Genomic DNA, 27,189 nt, shown 5'->3' with positions numbered 1-27,189 from the left:
AGAGTAGGCGTGGGGAAATTGGAGTCAGAAGAATTTGTAATAAAGAACGCAGTTTATGCAAGGAGATGCCCTGTCTCCGCTACTTTTTAATTTAGTCCTAGAATATATTGTACGAATGGCAGTAGATAATTCAGAGGGTGTAGAGTTAAATGGAAATATTAAGGTATTAGGGTATGCAGATGATCTAAACATCATTAGCGATAGGAAAGAATCTGTAACAGCAAATGCGAATGCGTTAATCAAGGCTAGTGAAGATGTAGGTCTAAGGATAAGTGAAGACAAAACTAAATACCTGGTTACCACTAGAATGCCAACAGCAGTAGATCAGGAAATGTTAAGAGTTGGAGACATGCAGTTTGAAAAAGTGAACACATTTAAGTACCTAGGCGTGGACATCACTTCGAGAAATGAGATTGAATCCGAACTGAAGAAGAGATTACGGGCGGGAAATATGTGCTACTTCTCACTGAATAGATTACTTTCATCACGGATATTGTCTAGAAATTTAAAGATTAGACTATACAAAACTATTATTCTACCAGTTATGCTGTATGGGTGTGAGACTTGGTCTCTCACTGTGCAAAATGAAAATCCGTTTAGAGTATTTGAAAACAAATTTTTGAGGAAAATTTTCGGAGCAAAAAGGGATGACATTAGCGGAGAGTGGCGAAAACTGCCTAACGAAGAGGTTCACGAACTCTATTCAAGCCCTGACATAATCAGTATTATTAAATCACGTAGGCTGCGATGGGCGGGTCACGTAGCTGCAATGGATGAGGGCAGGGCAGCGCGCAGAGTACTGGTAGGGGGCACCTAGAGGGAAAACGTCCCGTGGGGAGACCGAGGCGTAGATGGGAGGAGAATGTGAAGGCCGATTTGAGGAGCCTAGGTATTTAAGGGAAATGGAAGGAAATACCCCAAGACAGGGACAGATGGCGAAAATACGTTGCTGCGGTTAGGGACTCTCGAGTCCGGTATGACCAGTCAGTAAGTAAGTAAGTAAGTAAGTAAGAAAATCATCCCGCAATACGTATTTTCACGTGTCACTGCGTATCATCGCGAAAGTACAGAGGGGTCCAAAAAAATGTATCCACTGTCTAAAAGTCCATAACTGGCAAACTAATTGTCGGAGTTGTCTCATCTTTGGTAGTGTAATAGTTTGTAGCCGCGCGGGATTAGCCGAGCGGTCTAGGGCGCTGCATTCATGGACTGTGCGGTTGGTCCCGGCGGAGGTTCGAGTCCTCCCTAGGGCATGGGTGTGTGTGTTTGTCCTTAGGATAATTTAGGTTAAGTAGTGTGTAACCTTAGGGACAGATGACCTTAGCAGTTAAGTCCCATAAGATTTCACACATTTAATAGTTTGTAGTTCCGGCAATCGCCACAAAAGCGATGTATTGCGTTGTTTTGTCAGATGATGGTTCAAGTGGTTCAAATGGCTCTGAGCACTATGGGACTTAACATCTGTGGTCATCAGTCCCCTAGAACTTAGAACTACTTAAACCTAACCAACCTAAGGACATCACACACATCCATGCCCGAGGCAGGATTCGAACCTGCGACCGTAGCGGTCACGCGGTTCCAGACTGAAGCGCCTAGAACCGCACGGCCACACTGGCCAGCTTGTCAGATGACAGTCGTCACATAGTCAGTGTTTTGTTCTTGGTTGCACCTAGTTACTCGAGTAAACATGGCTGCCGCAAGGCTTCGATGAAAGGAAGTCAATTCTGAAGTGGTATTTTAAGTACGAAAACATTAATGAGGTTCAACGGCAATGGCGAAATGAGTATCAAACAGAGCCATCGACACGTTTAACGATTCGTCGCATTCGAGACAAATTTGAAGCCGAAGGCTGTGTTAAAGATGTACACAAACGACGATCTGGACGACCTCTAACAGTAAAAAGTCCAGCTAACTCCCGTGGTGTGTTACAACAATTCACTCGCTCACCACAGAAGTCTGTGAGACAGTGTGCCCGCGAAACTGGAGTGAGTGGCTCAAGTGTTCGGCGAATTTTGAAGACAGCAAAGTGGAAGTGCTACATCCCACATTTTCTCTGCCTCGTGACGACTGGGTGTAGTGTGATGTCCTTAGGTTAGTTAGGTTTAAGTAGTTCTAAGTTCTAGGGGACTGATGACCATAGATGTTAAGTCCCATAGTGCGCAGAGCCATTTGAACCATTTTGAACATCCCACAACTGCTACACGCAATGAACGAGGATGACCCAGATCGTAGAATGGAGTACTGCGAATGGTTTACTAACATGGTGTGCAACGATGAAGAGTTTGCAGAGATGACTGTGTGGTCTGATGAGGCACAGTTCAAACTCAATGGTACAGTAAATCGCCACAATTGCATCTACTGGACCGCCGAAAATCCGAACGTCCATAGAGACAAAGCCGTGAATTTGCCAGGAGTAAATGTGTGGTGTGGGTTGTCTTACCGGGGCTTGATTGGGCCATTCTTTTTTGACGGCACAGTTACCGGTCAGGTGTACCTTCAGAAGCTTCAGACATCCATTTTACCTGCCATCCGAGACTTGTATGTAGACGGAAGAGTTTACGTTTAACAAGATGGTGCCCCAGCCCACTACTAAAATCGTGTTAGGGCGTATCTCGACGAAAATCTACCAGGAAGATGGATAGGCTGTAGAGGCGCTGTGGAGTATCCACCACGTTCCCCAGACCTAACTCCTCTGGACTTTTACCTGTGGGGAACACTAAAGGACGTCGTTTATCGACAAAAGCCACGCACATTGGATGAACTTCGAGAATCCATCGTACATTCATGTGCAAATATCCAACTAAACACTTTGCAGTCAGTAGTTCGTGCTGCAGTTCGGCGACATCGTTGTGTGTGACCATTTCGAACACCTACAGTGATATCTTTAAGTTGGTCTTTAAGCTACACTTTTACCAAAAATGGGACAACTCCGTCAATTAGTTTGCAAGTTATGGACTTTTAAACAGTAGATAAATTGTTTTGGACCCCTCTGTATTAATACCTCCAAACATAAACATTTTGAAAATAATAATAATAATAATAATAATAATTATTATTATTATTATTATTATTATTATTATTATTATTATTATAAAACGTAAGTAACAGAAAAGCAATAACGCACACTTTCTGGCGTCTCAGTAAAATTTGCAGGCATACATCCTAAATTAGAAAAGTAAATGTAATAACGAAGCAAAGGTTGCAAAAAGTTAGAACACACAATTTCTGGCGATTTTCTATAATTTTGCTGATTATTTCGCTGTATAATTTACAGAAATTGACTTTCTCGCATGCTTCTGCATCCAAATCTGAGCATATCAGTAGATGGTCTGAACGCATAACAGCGCTTTTATAAACAGGACATTCATTTCTGGGAAGGAGTCATATCCTGTTTAGAGATACGGCTAGGCAATTAGTATACATACTGTTCTAATTCAAAGTTGGCTGCTCGTTCCTTCCTCGGTTTATTTATGAATAACACCGAATATTCTTGTATGTTCCCACAAACATTTCGTTTTGACTTACTTGTTAGGTCTGTTACATGGGAATCTACAACTGTTTTGTCAACAAGCTTTTTAAGTATCAGGTGGAATAGGTTTTTGTTATACAGGTTGACTCTCACAGAGAAGACAACAGCAAACAGACACTTTCTACGATGCTATTTGTTTATTTAAATAGCGCCGTTAGCAGTTTCGAACTGAAAGGTTCATCTTCATACAGCTAGTTCACGTTACGATACATTTTACATTCGCTTTTTCCCAAATGATGAAATTTCCTTATGATGGCGGTGGTGTCGTTGAACAAACCGTGACATTCCATTCCAGTGCTGACTGCCTGTGATCATGCAGCAGCAAAGACTGTATGATGCACTTTTTTTTAAGTATGTTTATACACATAATCTGAAGTACTGCTCACACACCCACAAATTTCACCAAACGGAACACAAAGGTGGCGATGTCGCAACCATAACGATATTATAATTTTCTGTGCATATGCATCGTTCTGGAGAGAACCAGAAGCATAAACAACCGTCCAGTGTGGCGCTTAGACCAGCATTGCCACTGCGGGGGTTGGAGATGTCTGGAGCGTGTGGCATGGGACAGAGATACAGAAAGCAGACTGGCGACCCTGCAAGGAATCCTCCATCTTCTTCCACGCAGAAGGCAATTGGGCGCCCGCCTTCTTACGTACAAACCACTATAGTGACGACACAGAGCACACAGCTTGGAAAAATGTGGCATAGCAGAGTGATTTCTATGTTTATTCCACACGTGGTTATATTCTGCATACGGTTCGTCAGAGTTGTCATCAATACTCAAAATGACAGGGAAGAGCAACGTAACCAAAGTAATGTAGCCACGTAATGACGATCTCCAGACTGTAACTAGCTAGGGCAATACAGAGTTTTGTCAAATCATTGTTGCAGGCATTATGAACAGTCTCAGATGTATAACATCAATATAATTGAAATATACCCATCGTGAATAAAGTAAACAATGTGTATTAAGTATCATTTCAAAATGGCCGATCAGGAATAAAGACCATGTAATGGACAAAACTGTAGATCTTGGCGCATTCTAGATAAGGAGAATGCTTACTCTTTTAACATTTATCTCTTCTTTACATGTACGAACCTGATCTGGATTTAGTTTGGCTGTCTCTGTCAGAAATAACTTGAACACATTGTGTTACGATACACTCTGAAGTTGAACCTCTTCGTAATTTGAAGCTCTGTTGAAGAGGAATTGGAAAGTAAAGTCTCCTCCGTATCAAGGTCAGCTGAGACTGATGTCCAGCTTACTTTAAGAAGTAACAGGGAAGCACCGGCCGTGCTCCTTGTAATGAACGCTCGCAGCATTGGGCTGGAAGATAAGCGGAACAAAGGAAAATTTAAGTCAGGATGTACTCAAGACTATTTAAATCTCATTCTAGAAGAGTTCCAGTGTAATGTCATAACCACTGAGTCACCTCCTTGCTTCTTGGCAGATCGCATCTTGAACCCTGGTTCCAGTGTAGAACAACTGGGCAATATATGAACCTGTCAAACTTTCCGTTGTGCCATACACTCCGCTTCATCATGAGTTCGATTATGGAAACTCTTTAACTACACTCATGTTCAGAAAAAGACAGACCAGCTTGAATGACTGGAAATAGGACGTTCATATTCACAGGACATGTACATTAGTATGTTCTGCAGAAATGATTCTCATTTCAATCTTTCGGTACAGTGTGTGCCCTGTTGCCTAGTAGGCACAGGGTCCGACATGAGACCTGGTAACTTGTTCCATGTGTGATGGCATCGACGCATGTAAAGCGTGAATGGCGTCCTGTGGTATTCCCATCCGTGCTGCATTCACCTGGTTCCAGGGTTGATCTGTGGTGGTTGGCATTGGGTGACAGAGCTGCAACCACCGTTTCACCATACCCCACGCACTTAGTTTTTGTTCTGAACATGAGTGCATTTTCATCTAGATAAGATGTAATATTCAGTTAACCTCAAAAACAAAACAAATAAATAAAAATACCTATATCAACTGCTTATCTAACAAACATAAAGCATTACAGTGAAGCAGTGAAATCAGAATTATAAGCTTCATGAATTACAAATATTAAAAAGAAGACTTATATGGAAACTATTATACCCTCAGAAAAAAATAGGATTTTGAAAATCATGAAGCAGCGACGAAATTCTCAGAACATTGAAAATATATCAAAACCAGTGAGGAAGATGAGATTACTATTTTTTGGACATATTTACAGAGTGGATGACAATAGATCCTTCATGTAGTTCTTCAAATGCCTTAGCGAAAAGAAATTAACAACCACCTGGATTGAAGAGGTTAGAAAAAACTTGGAAAGGAGAAATGTAATAGAAGAAGTACTGGAAAGACAGATTTTTATGGAAAAAGCTTTAAAAGCGGAGGAAAAAGGTAACGAGCACAAGGTGATCTGAAGAAAGGAAAAAGTAAAACGATGAAGGAACGCTGCAACAGTAAAACCAGAATGTCCTTATGCAAGTCAGTGTTTAGTACTGAACTACAAATTACACAAACTTGAAGTCCTAGAAAGAAAAATCATTCGAAAAATACTTGGACCACCAAAAAATTCAGAGGTATGGAAACTAAGAAGCAATGAAGAAGTTTATCGCAACATAGAAAACATAAATGAAACACTAGAAAAGAGGCGACTGCTATTTTTTGAACACTTATACAGAATGAACAGCAACAGGTTAACCAAAAAGATTTTTAAATATCTTTGGGGCAAAAAGTCAACAACAGTCTGGATTCGAGAAGTTAGGAAAGATTTGGAAAGAAACAACGTAAGTGAAAAAGATGCAACAGAAAGAGAGAGTTTCAAGAGGAAAGTGTTAAAAATGGAAGGAGTCCAAGGCAGGAGGGAGAAGAAGACAGGGTCAAAATGGTCCGAGGAGAGATAAAGGATACATAGTGAAAAGATGAAAGAATACTGGAGGAAAAAGAAATAACAACAAAGAAAGAAGCATTGAAATTGGTGCGTGGTCCTTAGATGACCCAAACTCAGAAAGAAAGAAAAGAAAGAAGGAATGAATGCTGGAAGGAAAGGGAAGAACAACAAAGGATTTAAGAATTAAAATTGGAACGTCGTCCCCACAATGCCTTAACGCAAGGGAAAAAAAGAAAAAGGTAAAGTTACTTTACATGAGTTATTTCCAGAAAGAAACTTTTTGTTTTTGATTATTTTATTGTTTTTCTTTTAAGGAAAGCAATGTTTCACAACTGCACGTAAGCGCAAATGAAAAAGTAATAAGACTGAATTACCAATTGCACTTCGTCTTCAAGGATATTAAAAAGAAGATGTAGGTAGAGATTACATAAATTTCAGACCAATCCTTCAATAGCTTCCAGAGGAATAAGTGCTCACGCCAGCGGGGCTTTCAGATGTTGATAACCTTATGTAAATATGGGTGCGCTTGCAGACACCTTCACTCCGCAACCTGTACGTGTTCCTGGAGACCACAGGGCGAGGAACACGACCGGCAACGCAAAAAAAGCGAGCGGAGGGAGTCGTTTAGCGATTCACCAGGGTGAAGGTCCCACTAATCTGGGGGACAATCTGTTCCCAATCACAGCCTCCATCGGATAAGAGAGGGTAGCAGCCCGTCGCGTTAACGTGTGATCGTCGCTGCGTGACCAATTAGGGCATTAGCTGCGGGGGCAGCGCCAGCAGCCCCGTCCCGATACCACGATAGCACACAGGTCAGGGGCCGGTGGCGCTCGGCGAATACGGTGGGAGCGGCCAGCCAAAAGCGAAAGCTGTGCGGTTCAAGTGCGCCACAGACTCGTTAACGAACGGTGCATACATCGATAGTGAGCAAGAGAGAATTTCTTTTGTTTGGGTCAGATATGCAAGCGTCGCTTTGATAGGGATAGTACCAGCATAGTAACACGTCAGCCGAACAAGGATACAAATACACATCAGCTTGCAACCTTTTGGAGGAAGTACGTACTGGCACGTCCTGTTTTTCAGAATGCACTGAAAACTGGATTCGAAAGTGACTCTTCGCTAAAACTAGCCCCTAGTTTTAGCACTGCACCGCGAAGCAGTGTCAGCTCGAAGAAGAAATAATAATTAACTTCTCGTGCGATCTAGAAGTTAAGTTAGAGAGACGATTAACATTTACTCTGTCATTTCTGCTGGGACTTTTAATTCAGCACGATAAGTATCGCTGCGGGAGAGCGCATGCAGAGCCTCACACAGAGCGAGAGAGAAACGAAAATGGCGCCTCGCGCCCTCTTTCACGAGACATCAGTTGAACAGAAAATCTTGTCACTACTGTATAAGCAAACCAGAAGAACGAGCCCTCGTGAGCTCCAAAATTAACGCTAATCGAAAAATCGGATAATAAAATGTAATTAAATTTTAAGCTCTGTTATCGTGCTTGCAGGAAACATTAATGAATTAAAAAGGGGTCAGACTTCTTACAAGAAAACAATTTTTTTCTTAGTTAAGGCTTTCGTAGCCACTTGTTGACAAACTGCCTGTTGGCTTCTGTCTCGGGTTCTTCGGCCGGCGTTCGTCTGATGGTTTTTCTGACGTTTCACCAGCACGAGTGGCTCGCATTGTCAAAGTTTCACTTTCCATTGCTGGTGGTGAACTGAAGCCGAGCTCGCGGCCGCAGACTATATGCATCTGACGCGCCAACGTCCGAGGGCTTCTCCGCAGTCATTCCCGGTGCGGTTCTTCTCTTGCTACCTGCGACGGTCTTTCGCTTCAGCACGGGAAGCCAGGATCCGTTTACCTTCAGGCTTTCCTCTTTCTTGTTGAAGCTGCTTCCGTGTTTGTGTATTGCTACAGCCTCTCTGAACAAGCGGGTGTGATATTTCTTCTCTACAGCCAGAACTCCCGTGTCGGCGAATTTCACTACGTGGTCGGTCCCGCACAGCATGTGCTCTGCCACAGCCGATTTCTCCACCTGCCCCAACCTGCAATGTCGTTTATGCTCAGTAATCCTGGTATTGATCGATCGTCCAGTCATTCAAACATAAGTTTTCCCGCATGTGCATGGTATGCGGTATATTCCTGGCATTGCAAGTGGGTCCCATTTCTCCTTTGCCGGTCTGACACTCTTTGATTTTCTTTGTCGGTTTATAAATAGTCTTTACGCCATGTTTGCGCAATATAAGGCCGATTCTGTCCGTCACTCTGTGAATGTATGGCCGAGTGTTTGGCTGTGTTATGATTCTAATATCACTTGTGGAGTACCAGTTGCTCCTCAGAACACTCTCCACGTGCTGCATTTCGCGTCTGAGGTGCTGAGGCTCACTTATTCGTTAGGAGCATCTTAATCATGCCTCTTTGTTGGCTCGGGTAGTGATTTGATAGTTTGTGCAGGTATCGGTCCTTGTGTGTCGGTCGGTTTCCGATACACGCTGTGTCCCAGGTTTTCACAGACCCTTGTGACCAGCACATGGAAGTTTTTTGTCCTTCACTACTTCCACAGTAAATTTTATGTTGTCGTGGAGACTGTTCAAGTGTCTTAGGAAGTCACCGAGCTGTTCTTCACCATGGCTCCACACATCCAAAGTATCATCGACGTATCTGTACCGCACTTTAGGTTTACAGGATGCCAAGTCCAGTGCCTGTGTTCCATGAAGAAGTTGGCCACCACTGGACTAGCAGGACTACCCCACGGCGACGCCTTCCAGCTGTTCGTAGAAATTGCCATTCCACGTGAAATAGCTAGTGGTGAGACACGCATGGAAGAGCTTTGTGACGTCTTGCGGGAAGATGGAACCGATGTGCTCAAAAAAATGGTTCAAATGGCTCTGAGCACTATGAGACTTAACTTGTGAGGTCATCAGCCCCCTAGAACTTAGAACTACTTCAACCTAACTAAGCTAAGGACATCACACACATTCATGCCCGAGGCAGGATTCGAACCTGCGACCGTAGCGGTCCCGCGGTTCCAGACTGTGGCGCCTAGAACCGCTCGGCCACTCCGGCCGGCGAACCGATATGCTCCAGAGTGTCCCTGAGTGGCACTTTTGTAAACAAAGAAACAACATCACAGCTGACCAGGATGTCGTTTGGTGGAAGTTTTAGTTTCTTCAGCTTCTCAATGAAATGTTCTGAGTCTCTAATGTGCCAGTCTTCCCAACGTGCCGCTGGAGCAGAGAGGTCAAGGGTTTTGCCAGTTTATACGTCGGTGAGCCAGGAGCGCTAACAATCGATCGTAGTGGAACGTTATTCTTACGGATCTTAGTGCTTCTGTGTTGCCTGTATGTCCGTCGGCAGAGAAGACGTCTTGATTAACCGATTCGTGTTCCGTGTGATACCCTGCGTCGAACCTGCGCTTAGTTTCCGGTACGTCGTCGGATCTAATAGGTCCCAGATCTTCTACTCATAATCTTCGGCGTTCAGTACGACGGTCGCATTTCCCTTATCGGCAGGCAGTACCAACATACTCTTGTCGGCGTTAATATACTTAATGGCTTGTACCTCTTCTTTCTTCAGGTTGCAAGCTGGTGGTTTTGCTCGGCGCAGTATCCTAGCTGTTTCAGTGCGTATTTCCTCTGCTCTTTCACAAGGAAGGGTCCGAATGGACGCTTCGGTATTAGCAATGATGTTCTCCATAGGTATAGTTCTCTGGATGATAGCGAAATTCCCTCCTTTTTGAAGGACGGACACTTCCTCTTCGGTCAGTTGTCGTTCAGTGAGGTTGACCACTGTGCGTGACATGTCGGGAATCACCTCGTCAGTTTGCTTCCGGCATCTTGCAAACTTTTTCTTCTGTCGCTCAGTGCAGCGCTGGAGTTCGTTCTGCATGTTCCTGTGGGTGATGCTGTCGACCTTATCCCAGTTGTCTCGATGCATTCTGCTACTTAATTGATAGAAAATGTCCGAAAGTTCCTCATCCGTTCTTGTCAAGTCTTGATTAAGACGCTCGTAACGCGGGCGAGACGAATAAGTGAGCCACAGCACCTCAGACGCGGAATACAACACTTGGAGAGTGTTCTGAGCATCAACGGGGACACCACAAGCAGGAACAGATGCCGTCACATGTCCGAATTCCACGCTGGCATGATCGTCACCAACAGGAAACTACATTTCCTCGTCGCAGCAGTCAGGGTCCCTCGACTCTCATGCGGATATGAAACTGACGGATTCAAGATAACCATACTCAACACCAAACAGGGTACCCGCGTTCTCCACGCGACTAGCTTCCGAGAGTACACGAACATCGTTCCCTGGGCTGTGCAGGATCTCACAACCACGTCACGTACCTTTAGTCAGATTATGACTTGCTTGCAACACGGACACTTTTTTTTTCCACTAGCTGCTTATATTTTATGACCCAACGTCTAATTTCTTATGGGGTCGTATGTTGCCACTTAGCCGCTGTGACTGGGTCCGGGGTCCGGAGTGACAAAGTAACACCACCCCGGCTCCCGTCCCCACTCACACCGTTGCCCGTGTCCCGCCACGTGGAGGCGGGCTCTATTTGTTTACATCCATTTGATATCTTTTTTTTGTGCAGCATTAGAAAAACTTATAACTAATACAAAATCGAGTGAGATATTAATATACAAAACGAAATTAAATATTTAGAATGAAGGAAGGGAGAGAACTGAATAGAGAAGGGATAGGTATAATATTGCCCGTCACCTTGGTTGTGGGCGGTGGCCCGGGTCTTGGAATGACCCTTAAGACGCTGGCCGTCGCTCACCATGCCTTTAACATCTACCATCCTAAAAACTAACTTAACTAGAAGAGATTAGGGTATGTTAAAGCTAAAAACTAAGACTAAGACCTGCATGTCCAGCCTGCTAAACTATTTACGATATACAATAGAGAGGTAACTGATTTTGTGCTTGGCTCAAAGTTGCTAATGAAAGGGTTCTTGTGGCAAAAGTAATACGGTAATGACGCTAACGGTTTGTGTTGAGCCTACAAGGCTCCTAGTATAGTACATCAGGCGCAAGCACCTCCCGTCGGGTTGGGCTCAAAAGAGAGGAACCACAATTAAGATCCTTCCATCCAGGACGTGCGCCGCCTCTTACCAGGGGGCGTAGGTCCCTTGAAGAGGTGCCTAACTTTAAGCTTCAGATCAGAAGTTATTAGTGTAGTGAAGGTTGAGGTATAGGCTGTGTAGGTTGGTTGTACAAACAGTTCACGCTGAGCCAATGAGACTTACAATGATACGTGGTGTGGCAGTTAGCACCTTCCGGCCCCGCCAGCAACACAGCCCGAACGGTGGTTTTCCCCGATCTACCATAGGTATCCGTCGGGTTGGGCTCAAAAGAGAGGGACCACAATTAAGATCCTTCCATCCGGACTGTGCGCTGCCTCTTAACGGAAGGCGTAGGTCCCTTGAAGAGGTACCCAGCTTTAAGCTCTTATTAGACATGGAGATGCTGTTAACTATTTACATATAAAGTGCAATCTGTTTTTAGGATTGTGTGTGACTTGTGCACCTCTTGTCGGTTGTTCCACTCTGTTCTCTGAATCTGACTTGGTTGACACTATGGATCATCCGCGCTGGACGCTTCAATATCTGTGTTTGTGCCCTGGTCTGTATCTGTTTCTTCTTCATCACCCGTGGTGCTAATCATATCTGTGTCCCCCTGGGCATCGTGACGTCTGTTTGGACCGACTTGCCTTCGGTAGGGTCTGTTGCGCAAGTATACTATTTGTTGGATCTTCGAGATTTCGTTAGTTAGTTTGTTGAGTTCAGTCCATCTTTCCGGGTCGCGTATTATGGCATGTAGTTCGTTCTGTGTGTTCAGGCGATTTATGTGTACTGTGTGTCTTGTGTTCGTGCGTTGTCCGCAGAAGAAGACACGGACAATGCGAAGGCCTCTGGTGCACCGCGGACTGTTAGCAGAACGACCATTCTTCTGACTTCCTGTGATGCAGGAGATGAAAGAGGCGCGCCGACCTTCAGTTACCAACGACAGCACTGGACATGGGAGCGGCACCACGTCGTCGTTCCAGGGTTGTCCTGGTTCTGCTTACAGCATCACGATGGTCGTATCCATCTGTGGAAGCTGCGAGGAGAACGCATTCCGTATCGTCGTAAGGACGCAGAATCTAGTGAGATGGTAGGGTGTGCCACTGGGGACGCAATACCATCCCCTCTGGCTCGCAAAATTGAATATCTGTACTGAAGCAAGAGGTTGAAGTAGGTAGCTCTGCCCAATATTCGGCGTCTCCGTGGCGTTGTTCAGCAATGCAACGCAAAATGCTGCCCGTGCTGTCCTGACCAACCGCGATACAAAGGATGTTCGACTGTTGCCCTGGGCAGCAAGTTCTAAGATTTATTAGCTAGTGAAAACATCCGATCAGGAGTGGCAGAGCGGTTCTAGGCGCTACAGTCTGAAACCGCGCGACCGCTACGGTCGCAGGTTCGAATCCTGCCTCGGGCATGGATGTGTGTGATGTCTGGTTAGTTACGTTTAAGGAGTTCTAAGTTCTAGGGGACTGATGACCTCAGCAGTTAAGTCTCACAGTGCTCAGAGCCATTTGAACCATTTTGAACAATGCCATAGTAGCACTCACCAATCATTACTATAAATGAAATAGCAAGCATTTAAAGCTGCACGGAATGACGTAACTGAAATTGTCATCAATGTCTAGCAGGATTAAAGTCACTGTTTTTACCAGAGGTGGCAGGTCTGTGTCTAGTGAAATTTGCATACTTCCAAGGTGACAATTATTGAACTTTATGAACAAACATAAATTATCTGATTTGATCCATTATAAATGGTTTTTGAAAGCCTGCGACTGTAGATACAATAGGTTTGTTTATAAATAAATAAATCTTCTGCTACCAGTCACGATTTTCTTAATTTTACTATTCGCACGACGCGTTTCGAGAAATAATTCCCATTTTCAAGTGCGTTTTTATGACGTGTGTTAAGCCATTTCTTTTGATGTTGTCAGTGTGTGTGAGTCTGCTTCATTTTGTTGACTTTTACTGCAACACACAAGAAACGTGATTTTTAGTTGGGTATCAATATTTTCTGTGAGGTTAGTGGCTAAAGTTTGAGAACAATTTGTACTTACAATTTTCTAATGGTCCATTTGTGTAGAGAGTCACACATACTTAACATCACACACAACTTGTACATTTTACACATCGAAAATATCTTATATAAACAAAACAGTTACAAAGATCTTCTTATAGGTAGTTCACAGAGATAACATTATAGGTCTTCCACAGATTATGGTATGCTTTTGTACAGAGGTTAATTTATCTTTACAATTTGGCTCATGAATTACTTACACTGATTTTACAATTGTGCTTATTTCTATGTTTTACTATTTTTATTTAAGTATATTATCGAAACATCTGAAGAAATTCACTGATTCACTTTCAAGTTTTTCATTTAATATTTTATCTTCATATTTTCTGTAATGTGAATATATCTCCAGTTCTTCAAGCAAATCCATTTTATGTCCTTTATCTATTTGTTGGATCTTCGAGATTTCGTCCATTAGTTTGTTGAGTTCAGTCCACCTTTCCGGCTCGCGTATTATGGTGACTCTCTACACAAATGGACCATAAGAAAATTGTAAGTACAAATTGTTCTCAAACTTTAGCCACTAACCTCACAGAAAATATTGATACCCAACTAAAAATCACGTTTCTTGTGTGTTGCAGTAAAAGTCAACAAAATGAAGCAGACTCACACACACTGACAACATCAAAAGAAATGGCTTAACACACATCATAAAACGCACTTGAAAATGGGAATTATTTCTCGAAACGCGTCGTGCGAATAGTAAAATAAAGAAAATCGTGACTGGTAGCAGAAGATTTATTTATTTATAAACAAACATAAATTAGGCTCGAACTACAATGTGCACACACTTTATTTAACACGTAAATCTCACTACAGACATTCGGATTTAGGTTATGACATGTTCGATATGCCTCCCATCATTGGCGATGATGTAACGCAGACGAATAGCGAAATTCTGCATGACCCGCCGAAGTGTCGGAACATCGACGCTGTCGACGACCTCCTGAATGGCTGTTTTCAGCTCAGCAATGGTTTCGGGGTTATTGCTGTACACCTTGTCTTCAACATAGCCCCACATGTGTTCAGATACGGAGAATATGGCAGCCAATCGAGGCCCATGCCACAGCCAGAATGCGGTCCCCAAAGTGTTACTTCACCAAAATGAAAGCCGACCAGAGTGGCCGAGCGGTTCTAGGCGCTTCAGTCTGGAACCGCGCGACCGCTACGCTCGCAGGTTGGAATCCTGCCTCGGGCATGGATGTGTGTGATGTCCTCAGGTTAGTTACGTTTAAGTAGTTCTAAGTTCTAGGGGACTGATGACCTCAGAAGTTAAGTCCCATAGTGCTCAGAGCCATTTTTGAACCAAAATTAAAGTGGGTTTCGTCGCTAAACCAAACCACGCATACGCGTACTATTTCCCATCATGCCCCGTGGCCAACCGTGTAATTTGAATGTCCTAACACAAGCTGTTCAGAAGTTATGACGATATAATTCGTATAGTTCAATAATTGTCACCCTATGTGTACAGGGTGATCCATTGATCGTGACCGGGCCAAATATCTCACGAAATAAGCGTCAAACGGGAAAAACTACAAAGAACGAAACTTGTCTAGCTTGAACGGGGAAACCAGCTGGCTCTATGGTTGGCCCGCTAGATGGCGCTGCCATAGGTCAAACGGATATCAATTGCGTTTTTTTTTTTAAGTACGAACCCCCATTTTTCATTACATATTCGTGTAGTACGTAAAGAAATGTGAATGATTTAGTTGGACCACTTTTTTCGCTTTCTGATAAATGGCGCTGTAATAGTCACAAACATATGGCTCACAATTTAAGACGAACAGTTGGTAAGAGGTAGGTTTTTTAAATTAAAATTCAGAACGTGGGTACGTTTGAACATTTTATTTCGATTGTTCGAATGTGATGCATGTACCTTTGTGAACTCATCATTTCTTAGAACGCATGCTGTTACAGCGTGATTACCTGTAAATACCACATTAATGCAATAAATGCTCAAAATGATGTCCGTCAACCTCAACGCATTTGGTAATACGTGTAATGACATTCCTCTCCACAGCGAGTAGTTCGCCTTTCGTAATGTTCGTACATGCATTGACAATGCGCTAACGCATATTGTCAGGCGTTGTCGGTGGGTCACGATAGCAAATACCCTCCAACTTTCCCCACAGAAAGAAATCCGGGGATGTCACATTCGGTGAATGCTTCGACAACCAATCCACCTGTCATGAAATATGCTATTCATTACCGTTATTCAACCGCACGCGAGCCATGTGCCGGACATCATGTTGGAAGTTCATCGCCATTCAGTCATGCAGTGAAACATCTTGTAGTAACATCGGTAGAACATTACGTAGGAAATCAGCATACATAGCACCATTTAGATTGCCATCGATAAACTGGGGGCCAATTATCCTTCCTCCCATAATGCCGCACCATACATTAACCCGCCAAGGTCGCTGATGTTCCACTTGTCGCTGCCATCGTGGATTTTCCGTTGCCAGTGTATATGTATTTTGCCGGTTAACGTTACCGCTGTTCGTGAATGACGCTTCGTCGCTAAATAGAACGCGTGCAAAAAATCTGTCATCGTCCCGTAATTTCTCTTGTACCCAGTGGCAGAACTGTACACGACGTTCAAAGTCGTCACCATGCAATTCCTGGTGCATAGAAATATGGTACGGGTGCAGTCGATGTTGATGTAGCATTCTCAACATCGACGTTTTTGAGATTCCCGATTCTCGCGCAATTTGTCTGCTACTGGCGTGCGGATTAGCCGCGACAGCAGCTAAAACACCTATTTGGGCATCATCATTTGTTCCAGGTCGTGGTTGACGTTTCACATGTGGCTGAACACTTCCTGTTTCCTTAAATAACGTAACTATCCGGCGAACGGTCCGGGCACTTGGATGATGTCCAGAATACCGAGCAGCATACATAGCACACGCGAGTTGGGCATTTTGATCACAATAGCCATGCATCAACACGATATCGACCTTTTCATTGGTAAACGGTCCATTTTAACCTGGGTAATGTATCACGAAGCAAATACCGTCCGCACTGGAGGAATGTTACATGATACCACGTACTTATGCGTTTGTGACTGTTACAGCGCCAGCTATCACAAAGCGAAAAAAGTGGTCCAACTAAAACATTCATATTTCTTTACGTACTACATGAATATGTAATAAAAAATGGGGGTTCCTATTTTAAAAAAAACGCAGTTGATATCCGTTTGACCTATGGCAGCGACATCTAGCGGGCCAACCGTAGGACCATCTGGTATCCCCCTTCAAGCTAGACGAGTTTCGTTCTTTGTAGTTTTTTTCGTTTGACGCTTATTTCGTGAGATATTAGGCCCGGTCACGATCAATGGACCACCCTGTATTTCCAGATCACTTAAGAATTTAACCATATCTCCTCCCTACTATATCAAATATATCAAGTAAGTGAAACTTCGTTATTTTCTGTTCTGCCCGGTATTGCAGTTTTAATGGGCAATAGTGTAGACATGATTTTCAAAATGAAATGAACTACCTATAGCAAATAATAATAAGTATCTAAACATGATGACGAAATAAGTTTTCCGAGATGGCCGTTTTCAAGTAATTACAATTATTGTCCCGCAAGCAAGGTGAAAGAGAGCACAGTACGTTCATGATGAATGTCTCCTGTATGAAAGGCACAGTATGGTGTAGTTCTCTCGCTACACAGTACAGCCGCAGTAACTGTCATATAGAAAGCTTGCACGCACGCAGCTGGAATGTAGGCGCCCGTCGGTCGGCCGATAGGGAATGTTGGGATTTATGCAGAGTTTCTCCGAGCGGGCGGAAGCGGCCGGCACTGCAGAACTGTACAGTGCAGTCGTAAAGCAGCCGCCCCGCAGCGACCCCGGGGCGGCGAAACAAACGCACGGCGCCCTGCCGGCAGCAGAAGTCACTGCCAGGCCGCTGCGGCTGCATGTCGCTCTTCCCTGGGTACCGGCCGGCCACGGAGCCGTACCCACGCACGAGGCGAAACGCAAGCGGAGAGACGTGCGTACACAACGATAGCGAAGAAAACGTACACGCACGGAAATGTGAAGCGTTACACGTCGAAGAAACAGTCCGATGTGTATCAAACTTGGTGGAGATGTCCGATATAAAAATCAACAAAAGGTGTCGTCCTCACGGGCACGAATACACTCTCGCGCAACTTGTGGCATGGAAATAAACAACTTCATTTATTGCCAAGTCCAAAAAAATATCGTATCATGAAAACTCCTGGCGGGAGGCTGTTAAGAAATTGTAAGTGTTCCCAGCACATACTAAGTACGCGCTACGGGGGAAGAATCAGGGGACAGGTCAGTGCAGTCAAGGTTCCGCACATTCCTCAAGGTATTTGTTGTCTGAACTACTGTGTGGGTGTCTTGCATTACGATGCTGGAATACGCCATTTGACTTTCTACTGAGTTGCTAAGGTAAACAATCCCTGCCACATAACTGCGAGTGTTCAGCCTTGGTTCAGCAATTACCGGGTCGGCCCTGCTGTCATGTTCAACAGGTCCTCATACCACGATTCCATAACTGGAAACCTATAGGCCTCGACAATCGCTGCTTTCTGTGACGTTTCATGCCGCGCGGTGCGGCAGCGCGGTTTGAGGCGCCATGTTACGGATTGCGCGGCCCCTCCCGCCGGAAGTTCGAGTCCTCCCTCGGGCGTGGGTGTAAGTGTTGTCCTTACCATAAGATAGTTTTAGTTAGCTTAAGTAGTGTATCCGTCTAGAGGCCGATGACCTCAGCAGTTTCGTCCTTTAGGAATTCACACACATTTGAACATTTGTAACGATTCACCGGGTAGCCTTCGGCAATATCGACTCGATCTAACGACCCCAAACAGATACAAAACTCATAGCAGAACGCCACAGAATGTCTCTGGCTCTCACCAAGAGGACCTCTGTTATCTGCGAAAGGGTAACTGGAGATCTCAACATTGCTTCTAGTTACATAATGCGACGGTTCGTGGAGACAGTTAGGAATGTTGATATTCGTAAAAATATAGGGAATACAATATATCGGTATTTAAAAGAATGTAATTAGGGCCCTGGATATATCGAAATAAAATATCAGTAAAACGATTTGTCGACGGAAAAAATATCGACGTACTTGAATATAAAAATATCGGCTGGTCATTATAAGTATACTGCTGGTTTAGAGGTGTATATGTATAATACTGATTTATTATTAGATATTCTGTACATCAACAAGCTAGCAGCTTGCCTATCCGCCTTAGAGCAGGATTTCAAAGGAAAACTATGTACGTTCACGCTTGGCGATATCCAGTTTGCTAACTATGGTGACTGCGTGTAAGTGGCGCAATGAAAGGTGTCCGATGGGTCAGTCGTTTCTTTCTTCCCTTCAACGCCAGCAACCTAGCGGCTGTAGAGACAAGATTGTGTGGTGAAGCTACACGTTGCTGTTTCTGCTCGTAGCATTTCACCTCACATGGCCCCGCCTACCACAAAGACCAATCTTGTCATTTAGGTTTTTGTTCAGCAACTGTTTATGAAGAATGCCGATATGGAGAAATGTTGTATTACTAGCGTTAAAGACTGTTTCTTAACGCAGCTGATGTGCTATTTCTTCACGTCTGCAATCTTATTATTCCATTCACTCCGCCACCCCCCAATGCAGTCGGACTTCTTTTGTACCACATATACTTGCTTCACACAGCCAAAGAGAAAGAGTGGACGTGATGAAAGCTCAAAAAGTCGCAAAACTCCGTCACACAGTGAAAGTAAAATTAAGTTCTTCTACAATTTCAAAAGAACAACTTCAAATACTTATCGAAAATTGTGAAAAAATATAAAATAAAATAAAAATATCTGCATTCGATTATGCCATATTCATATTGGTTTACGAAATATATCCAGCGGTAACGTTAGGTGACTCATATATATATATATATATATATATATATATATATATATATATATATATATATATATTTGCACACACATACAAAAACTCAAAAACTTTTTTTTGCCGTTCACAAATGTTCGATATGTGCCCCTTTAGTGATTCGGCAGACATCAATCCGATAATCAAGTTCCTCCCACACTCGGCGCAGCATGTCCCTATCAATGAGTTCGAAAGCATCGTTGATGCGAGCTCGCAGTTCTGGCACGTTTCTTGGTAGAGGAGGTTTAAACACTGAATCTTTCACATAACCCCACAGAAAGAAATCGCATGGGGTTAAGTCGGGAGAGCGTGGAGGCCATGACATGAATTGCTGATCATGATCTCTACCACGACCGATCCATCGGTTTTCCAATCTCCTGTTTAAGAAATGCCGAACATCATGATGGAAGTGCGGTGGAGCACAGTCCTGTTGAAAGATGAAGTCGGCGCTGTCGGTCTCCAGTTGTGGCATGAGCCAATTTTCCAGCATGTCCAGATACACGTGTCCTGTAACGTTTTTTTCGCAGAAGAAAAAGGGGCCGTAAACTTTAAACCGTGAGATTACACAAAACACGTTAACTTTTGGTGAATTGCGAATTTGCTGCACGAATGCGTGAGGATTCTCTACCGCCCAGATTCGCACATTGTGTCTGTTCACTTCACCATTAAGAAAAAATGTTGCTTCAAAAATCACTGAAAACAAGTTTCGCACTAAACGCATCCTCTTCCATGAGCTGTTGTAACCGCACCGAAAATTCAAAGCGTTTGACTTTGTCATCGGGTGTCAGGGCTTGTAGCAATTGTAAACGGTAAGGCTTCTGCTTTAGCCTTTTCCGTAAGATTTTCCAAACCGTCGGCTGTGGTACGTTTAGCTCCCTGTTTGCTTTATCCGTCGACTTCCGCGGGCTACGCGTGAAACCTGGCCGCACGCGTTCAACCTTTTCTTCGCTCACTGCAGGCCGACCCGTTGATTTCCCCTTACAGAGGCATCCAGAAGCTTTAAACTGCGCATACCATCGCCGAATGGAGTTAGCAGTTGGTGGATCTTTGTTGAACTTCGTCCTGAAGTGTCGTTGCACTGTTATGACTGACTGATGTGAGTGCATTTCAAGCACGACATACGCTTTCTCGGCTCCTGTCGCCGTTTTGTCTCACTGCGCTCTCGAGCGCTCTGGCGGCAGAAACCTGAAGTGCGGCTTCAGCCGAACAAAACTTGATGAGTTTTTCTACGTATCTGTAGTGTGTCGTGACCATATGTCAATGAATGGAGCTACAGTGAATTTATGAAATCGCTTCAATCATTTGTAATAGCCATATATATATATATATATATATATATATATATATATATATATATATATATATATATCGACAACTTTTGGAAAAATATCGATATGTCGGTATCTTATGACAGCCCTAGTGACATTCTCCTATGTCATCTGTCCATTCGTCAGAGCCAGTGCGACAGTCCTACTATCTACACGTCAGGTAGTCCCTCCGTAAGGAGCTGTGGCTCTTCTTCCTGCCTCGCTCTAGTCCACAGTCAATTTTCTCGCGACTCGTTCTGCAGTCGCTGCACTGCAGCCTGTGCAATCTGTCGCTACGGTGCTCCCTCGTCCCTCACGCCAATAATTCGACCTTTCATGAAGTCCGGTGTGGGACGAGCAGCTGCACAGACACGTCCAGTGAGCATGCTATGTTTCTACCTTGATCCGAAAGGTACCAGAAACGTTAGGCACCCCCAAAACCCATTATGTATTCACAGAATTCTTAATTTGAAGGAACGGCTCTTTCTGTACTGAACTAACCGAAAAGAAGCTCGAATAAGAATGAAATTTTGATCAGTATACTCTACAGGCATGGAAATACTTAAGCATCATAGCCTTGACCTCTTAAGTAATAGAACCCAGTACGTTGTCATCGATGGTGAGTGTTCATCGGAGGTGAGGGTATCATCTGGAGTGCCCCACGGAAGTGTGGTAGGTCCGCTGTTGCTTTCTATCTACTTAAATGATCTTTTGGATAGGGTGGGTAGCAATGTGCGGCTGTTTGCTGATGATGCTGTGTTGTACGGGAAGGTGTCGTCGTTGAGTGACTGTAGGAGGATACAAGATGACTTGGACAGGATTTGTCACTGGTGTAAAGAATGGCAGCTAACTCTAAATATAGATAAATGTAAATTAATGCAGATGAATAGGAAAACCAATCCATTAGTAGTGTAGCGCTTGACACAGTCACGTCGATTAAATATTTGGGCGTAACATTGCAGAGCGATATGAAGTGAGACAAGCATGAATGGCAGTTGTGGGGAAGGCGGATAGTCGTCTTCGGTTCATTGGTAGAATTTTGGGAAGATGTGGTTCATCTGTAAAGGAGACCGCTTATAAAACACTAATACGACCTATTCTTGAGTACTGCTCGAGCATTTGGGATCCCTATCAGGTCGGATTGAGGGAGGACATAGAAGCAATTCAGAGGCGGGCTGCTAGATTTGTTACTGGTAGGTTTGATCATCACGCGAGTCTTACGGAAATGCTTCAGGAACTCGGGTGGGAGTCTCTAGAGGAAAGGAGGCATTCTTTTCGTGAATCGCTACTGAGGAAATTTAGAGAACCAGCATTTGAGGCTGACTGCAGTACAATTTCACTGCCACCAACTTACATTTCGCGGAAAGACCACAAAGATAACAGAGATTAGGGCTCGTACAGAGGCATATAGGCAGTAATTTTTTCCTCGTTCTGTTTGGGAGTGGAACAGGGAGAGAAGATGCTAGTTGTGGTACGAGGTACCCTCCGCCACGCACCGTATGGTGGATTGCAGAGTATGCATGTAGATGTAGATGTAGTGTTCTGTCAGGGAGTAACAAATTCCTTTTCATTCAGTGTTTGTGTATCTTTCTTTTTCGTGAATGTGCACACTGCTGTACTTGGCCCGTTGCCGCACCGTGTGAAACCGATACACCGTAAGCGGGAGAGGCGGCACGTGGTAGCGGGTTCGCGCCATCGCACGCCGCCTCCCGCCGGCGCCGCCCCCGGACGGCTGCTTTCGCCGCCCCACCCCACCCTAACCCGCCTCCCGGGGTCAGCCCGCAATTCCGCTGCGTGCATCACGACCGCCGGCCCCATATTGCGCCGGCGCCGCCAATTCCGCGCTCACGACGCGGAATACATTAGCCAGCCGCCACTGCGCCCCCGCTCTCGCCGGCGTATGGGTTCATTCCGCACTCTCTGGCTCCCACCTCTGCACGGTGACGTCACTGCGACACAACCGTGCAGCGGACACGGGCTGGGAGAGAGCACCCGGTTTCCGTTCGTCCCTAGCAGACGTGTGCACCATCATCCGGTTTTCATACTTTGCGGTTCTTTCCCGTCTCGCGTTTACTGATATCTGTTATGGCTCTTCTCCTTCATGCTGCCAGAAATTTTGCTAGAATGTTTAGAAACCATGTTTTATAATACTACGGTAACGTTTATAGGAAGCTCAGCTTGTAAGCATGAATGTGTAATAAAAATACGTAATTTCCTGCCAATCGGAAGGAGATGGACAGATATTAAAGTAACTTCTGGACTAACTCAAGACTGTGTTGTAGTGCCATCACTGTTTGCAATATATACTGCCAGACAGAAACAGTGAAGCACCGTCACGACACATCATGATCATCAGTGTTCTGTCAAAAGGCAGGTTTTCACATGGTAGTTCTCCAGGCTGTCCGGTCTTCTGCCATCCTCTTCAGGTCTGCATAATTTCCTCTTCCCTTTATGTCGTCTATCATCTTGTATCTCCTTTTTCCTCTGAGTCTTCTCCCACAAACCAACCCTTCCAAAGCATCTACTAGCAAGCACTCCATTCTCAGTGAACGTCCCAACCAGTTCTTTTTCCTTTTTCTTACAACCTTCAGCAGACATCTTTTCTCACCAACTCTTTCCAATACTCTTTCATTACTCACTCTTTCCATCCAGCTTATTCTCTCCATTCTCCTCCACATCCACATCTCAAATGCTTCTAACCTTTTTTCATCCTCTCGTCTCAGCGTCCATGTTTCTGCCCCATATAGTGCCACACTCCAGACAAAACATTTGCCAAGCCTCTTCCTTAGTCCTTTATTTAATTTGCCACATAAGAGTCTCCTCTTTCTGTTGAATGCCTCCTTCGCTATGATAATTCGAGTTTTCACCTCCTGGTGACATCTAAAGTCTTCAGTTATTGTGCTTCCAGTTATGCACGGTCACGGTCAGCTGTCAATGTAACTTCGTTCACGCGCACACCACTGACAGATGTGTAAACGACTGCACCTTCCTGTGACACGCGGAACGGCCACCAGAGCGCGTTAATGTCTTTTTTAACAGGCTAGTGAACAACATAGAGATGGCACGGACAACATTATCAGCACCTATCATAGTTTGGAAGGGGCACCCTGTGTGTCTCCATTCGTGTCGCTGGTCGAATCGTGTAATAACCAGATTTGTGGGGGGCGTTCTGATGTGAAAGTCGCTGATGTTGTACTGCATGGAAACGAGAGAGCAAGCATACTCAGTGTAAGGCTTCTGATCGACAACCACAAGCGAAGATCGCCGTATCGTAACCCCTTCACATCTGTGCCTGCCGTCCGAGAACAAGTAATGGACTCCGGGCAACATTCTGTGTCATCCGCACCATCGGGATGGCCTCAGTTCACCCCTGGTAACGATTGAGGCAACTGTGATGGCACAACGGTACGTAACGCACATCCTCTGTCCTCGTGTCTTACGTCTCATGCGACAGTGTAGTGATGCCATTTTTCAACACGGTAATGGCCGTCCCATGGCACCTGTAACGTTGAGGTATTCCCATGTCCAACAAATGGCTGTGAGCACTATGGGACTTAACATCTGAGGTCATCAGTCCCCTAGACTTAGAACTACGTAAACCTAACTAACCTAAGGACATCACACACATCCATGCCCGAGGCAGGATTCGAACCTGCGACCGTAGCAGCGGCGCGGTACCGGACAGAAGCGCCTGGAACCGCTCGGTCACAGCTGCCGGCCGTGGCCAACAAGATCCCCAGATCTGTCCGCTGTAGATCGTGTGTAAGACTTGGTCAGACGCCAGCTCCGACCCTGTGCCAAGTATCGAGGATGTCAAAAACTAGTGACAACAGATGTGCGCCAGCCTGGTTCAGGAGAGGATACAATGGCTTTGTGACACCCTTCCAAACTAAGCAGTTCATGAAACCAGGCCAAAGAGGGCGCATTGTCATACTGGGCCCATACTGCCAAATTGTTTGCAAATTTGTCCTGATTTTGTAATCACTGAAATAACGTCGCGTAGCCTCTCAACCAATGAAGTTTCATTTTCTCCTCCATATCTCCTCCTCCCCCCCCCCCCCTTTCCATGTGCTTCCGTTTTTTTTATTTCCTCTAGCACTGTATATGTAGGGACTAACATGAACGCAGTATACGACCGTACTGTGAGCTGTTGCAATTTCGCGGCCTTTGATGTTGTAATGTCCCTACGTAATGTGATATGATTGTAATATTCCGGCTGCGAGTACCAGCGATGATGCGCTACCGGAATTTGATATTACAACGCTCTTTGCTCGGACGACAACGCTCTTCGCTAAAAAAAAGAAAAATCTATGTTTTCTTGTCATTCTTGGAAATAAGTAATGCTAATTGGACATTGTGTTTTTATGTAGAAGATAAGTTTGCATACAGAACTAATGTGAAGTGCAGAAGTCAAAGTGTAATCGCGATTATCAAGAGTAAAAATTGAATTTGTGAAAATGGTTAATATCGTTTACGAATTTATTCGATGTTGGATCCTCGGACCTTCAGAAAAACTATTAGTGTGTTTATCAACACATTGTATAATGATTTCTTCGCGAATTAACAATACTGGGCGAATCTGCTACTATCACGGTCCGAACGACGCGCAATAGTTCGCCGTCAGCTTGTGTGTTCAAGACATTCCCTAAGCGACCAGTTTGCTAGTAAGAAGATATCATACTGCCACTGTTGTTCAACCTTATCATTCTAAAAGTGTTTTCCTTCTTACGGCTTCTGTGAGTACTTTTGTGGCCAAGAGAGAGACAGAGTCTTCATCGCGAGTTGTAGCAGTTTTCTCCGACCGCCGGCTCATGCTCTACCTAAACCGCTCTCTCCTTACAGCAGCCACAAAGAAAACATATTCACCTATAATCAATTTTTTTCACCGATTTTTTTTATCTTAGACAGAAAAAAGTATTTTAGAATGTATGCATCTAGGAAAAAAATCAAAAGCGAGTTTTTATAATGCAGTATCTGTCTTACCTGTGTCAAAGGGAAAAAGTCAAAGAGGAAGCAAGTTAATTAATTAATAATATTTTCTTTACGACGTAGATGCAGTCTCATTTCGGTGTCTGTCATCGACGTCATGAAAGCGTTGTAATGTGGTGGTGCTCAGTTAATTCGACTGGTGGGTATGGACGAGGAATCCGATAACTCACAGATATACCTGGGTGTACAATTTGTGGGAATACGAAATGGAATGATCGTACAGGCTCAGTCGTACGTAAAGCAGGTGGTAGAAAGGTTCATTGGTGCTGTACTGGCATAAGGCAATCAGCCTACACAAGAGATATCCTGTAAAACACTCGCGGGAACCATCCCAGAATAATGATAAGGCGTATGGGACCCATGACAAATAGCACCGGGCATTGAACCCATATAAATAAGGGCAGCGAGAATGGTCACGGGTTTGTTTCACTAAAACGAAAGCATCAGAAAAGTTGTGAAAAATCTCAAATGGCAGACCCTTGAAAATAACGATAACTGTCGCCCGAATGCCTCCTCACAAAATGTCAGGAAGCTGAAATAAGCAATGAATTTCGATTTTTAGAAAACCTACTTGTACAGATAGTATGATCAATGTCAGTTCATGCCATCCTCCCCGATACAAAAAGGCTTTCTTCTCCTCCATGATTCACCACCTCCTTTGTCTGCATTTGACCGAAAGTGAAACTTGTAGAGAACTCAGTATTTTAAAGCAGATCGCGGTAGCTAACGATTTTTCTGTAAATGACGTCACGCGCCCTTACAGTAGGGTAAACAAACGTATATCAAACAGCAGGCAGGCATACACACACACACACACACACACACACACACACACACACACACACAGAAAACAGAACCAGCAAAGAAAGAACGAAGACAATTCCTAAGAAATTTAACGGCAAGATGTCCCTGCTAATAGAAAAATGTTTTAGGAAATCTGATGTTAGATGTGGCTTTCAGGTTAACAACACCCAAAAACTGCGAGTAAAAATAACATATGAGAAATTTGATGGCTCTGGAGTATACAGGATTGATTGCAGTAACTGTGACAAATGTTACATAGGTCAAACGAGCCGCTCTTTTAACGTAAGTTTTAAAGAACACATACCCAGCCGCGGAACAAAGCTGCTTTGGGGCAGGATTTAACTGAAACTGATCAATTTCTAAGCGACATTGAGAATAGTACGCGTATTCTCCACAGAGTGGAAAAATGCCATGTCCTGAATTTGTTAGAAGAGCTTGAAATGTATAAAGCTAAAGAACAGGGAGCCGCCCTCATATATATATATATGCAGGGTTATTACAAATGATTGAAGCGATTTTACAGCTCTACAATAACTTTATTATTTGAGATATTTTCACAATGCTTTGCACACACATACAAAAACTCAAAAAGTTTTTTTAGGCATTCACAAATGTTCGATATGTGCC

The 27,189-nt window shown here is 44.1% G+C and overlaps 1 protein-coding gene across 1 annotated transcript in view; it reads right to left on the bottom strand.

The window, feature by feature from the left end:
* The window catches only part of LOC126260740 (cyclin-dependent kinase 11B-like), a 401,166-nt gene that overhangs the window by 184,319 nt on the left and 189,658 nt on the right, over window positions 1–27,189 (bottom strand). The window lies entirely within an intron of this gene.

The sequence above is a fragment of the Schistocerca nitens genome, chromosome 5 (assembly GCF_023898315.1).
Source record: "Schistocerca nitens isolate TAMUIC-IGC-003100 chromosome 5, iqSchNite1.1, whole genome shotgun sequence".
Taxonomy (NCBI): domain Eukaryota; kingdom Metazoa; phylum Arthropoda; class Insecta; order Orthoptera; family Acrididae; genus Schistocerca; species Schistocerca nitens.
This window is presented reverse-complemented; position numbering and strand designations above follow the sequence as displayed.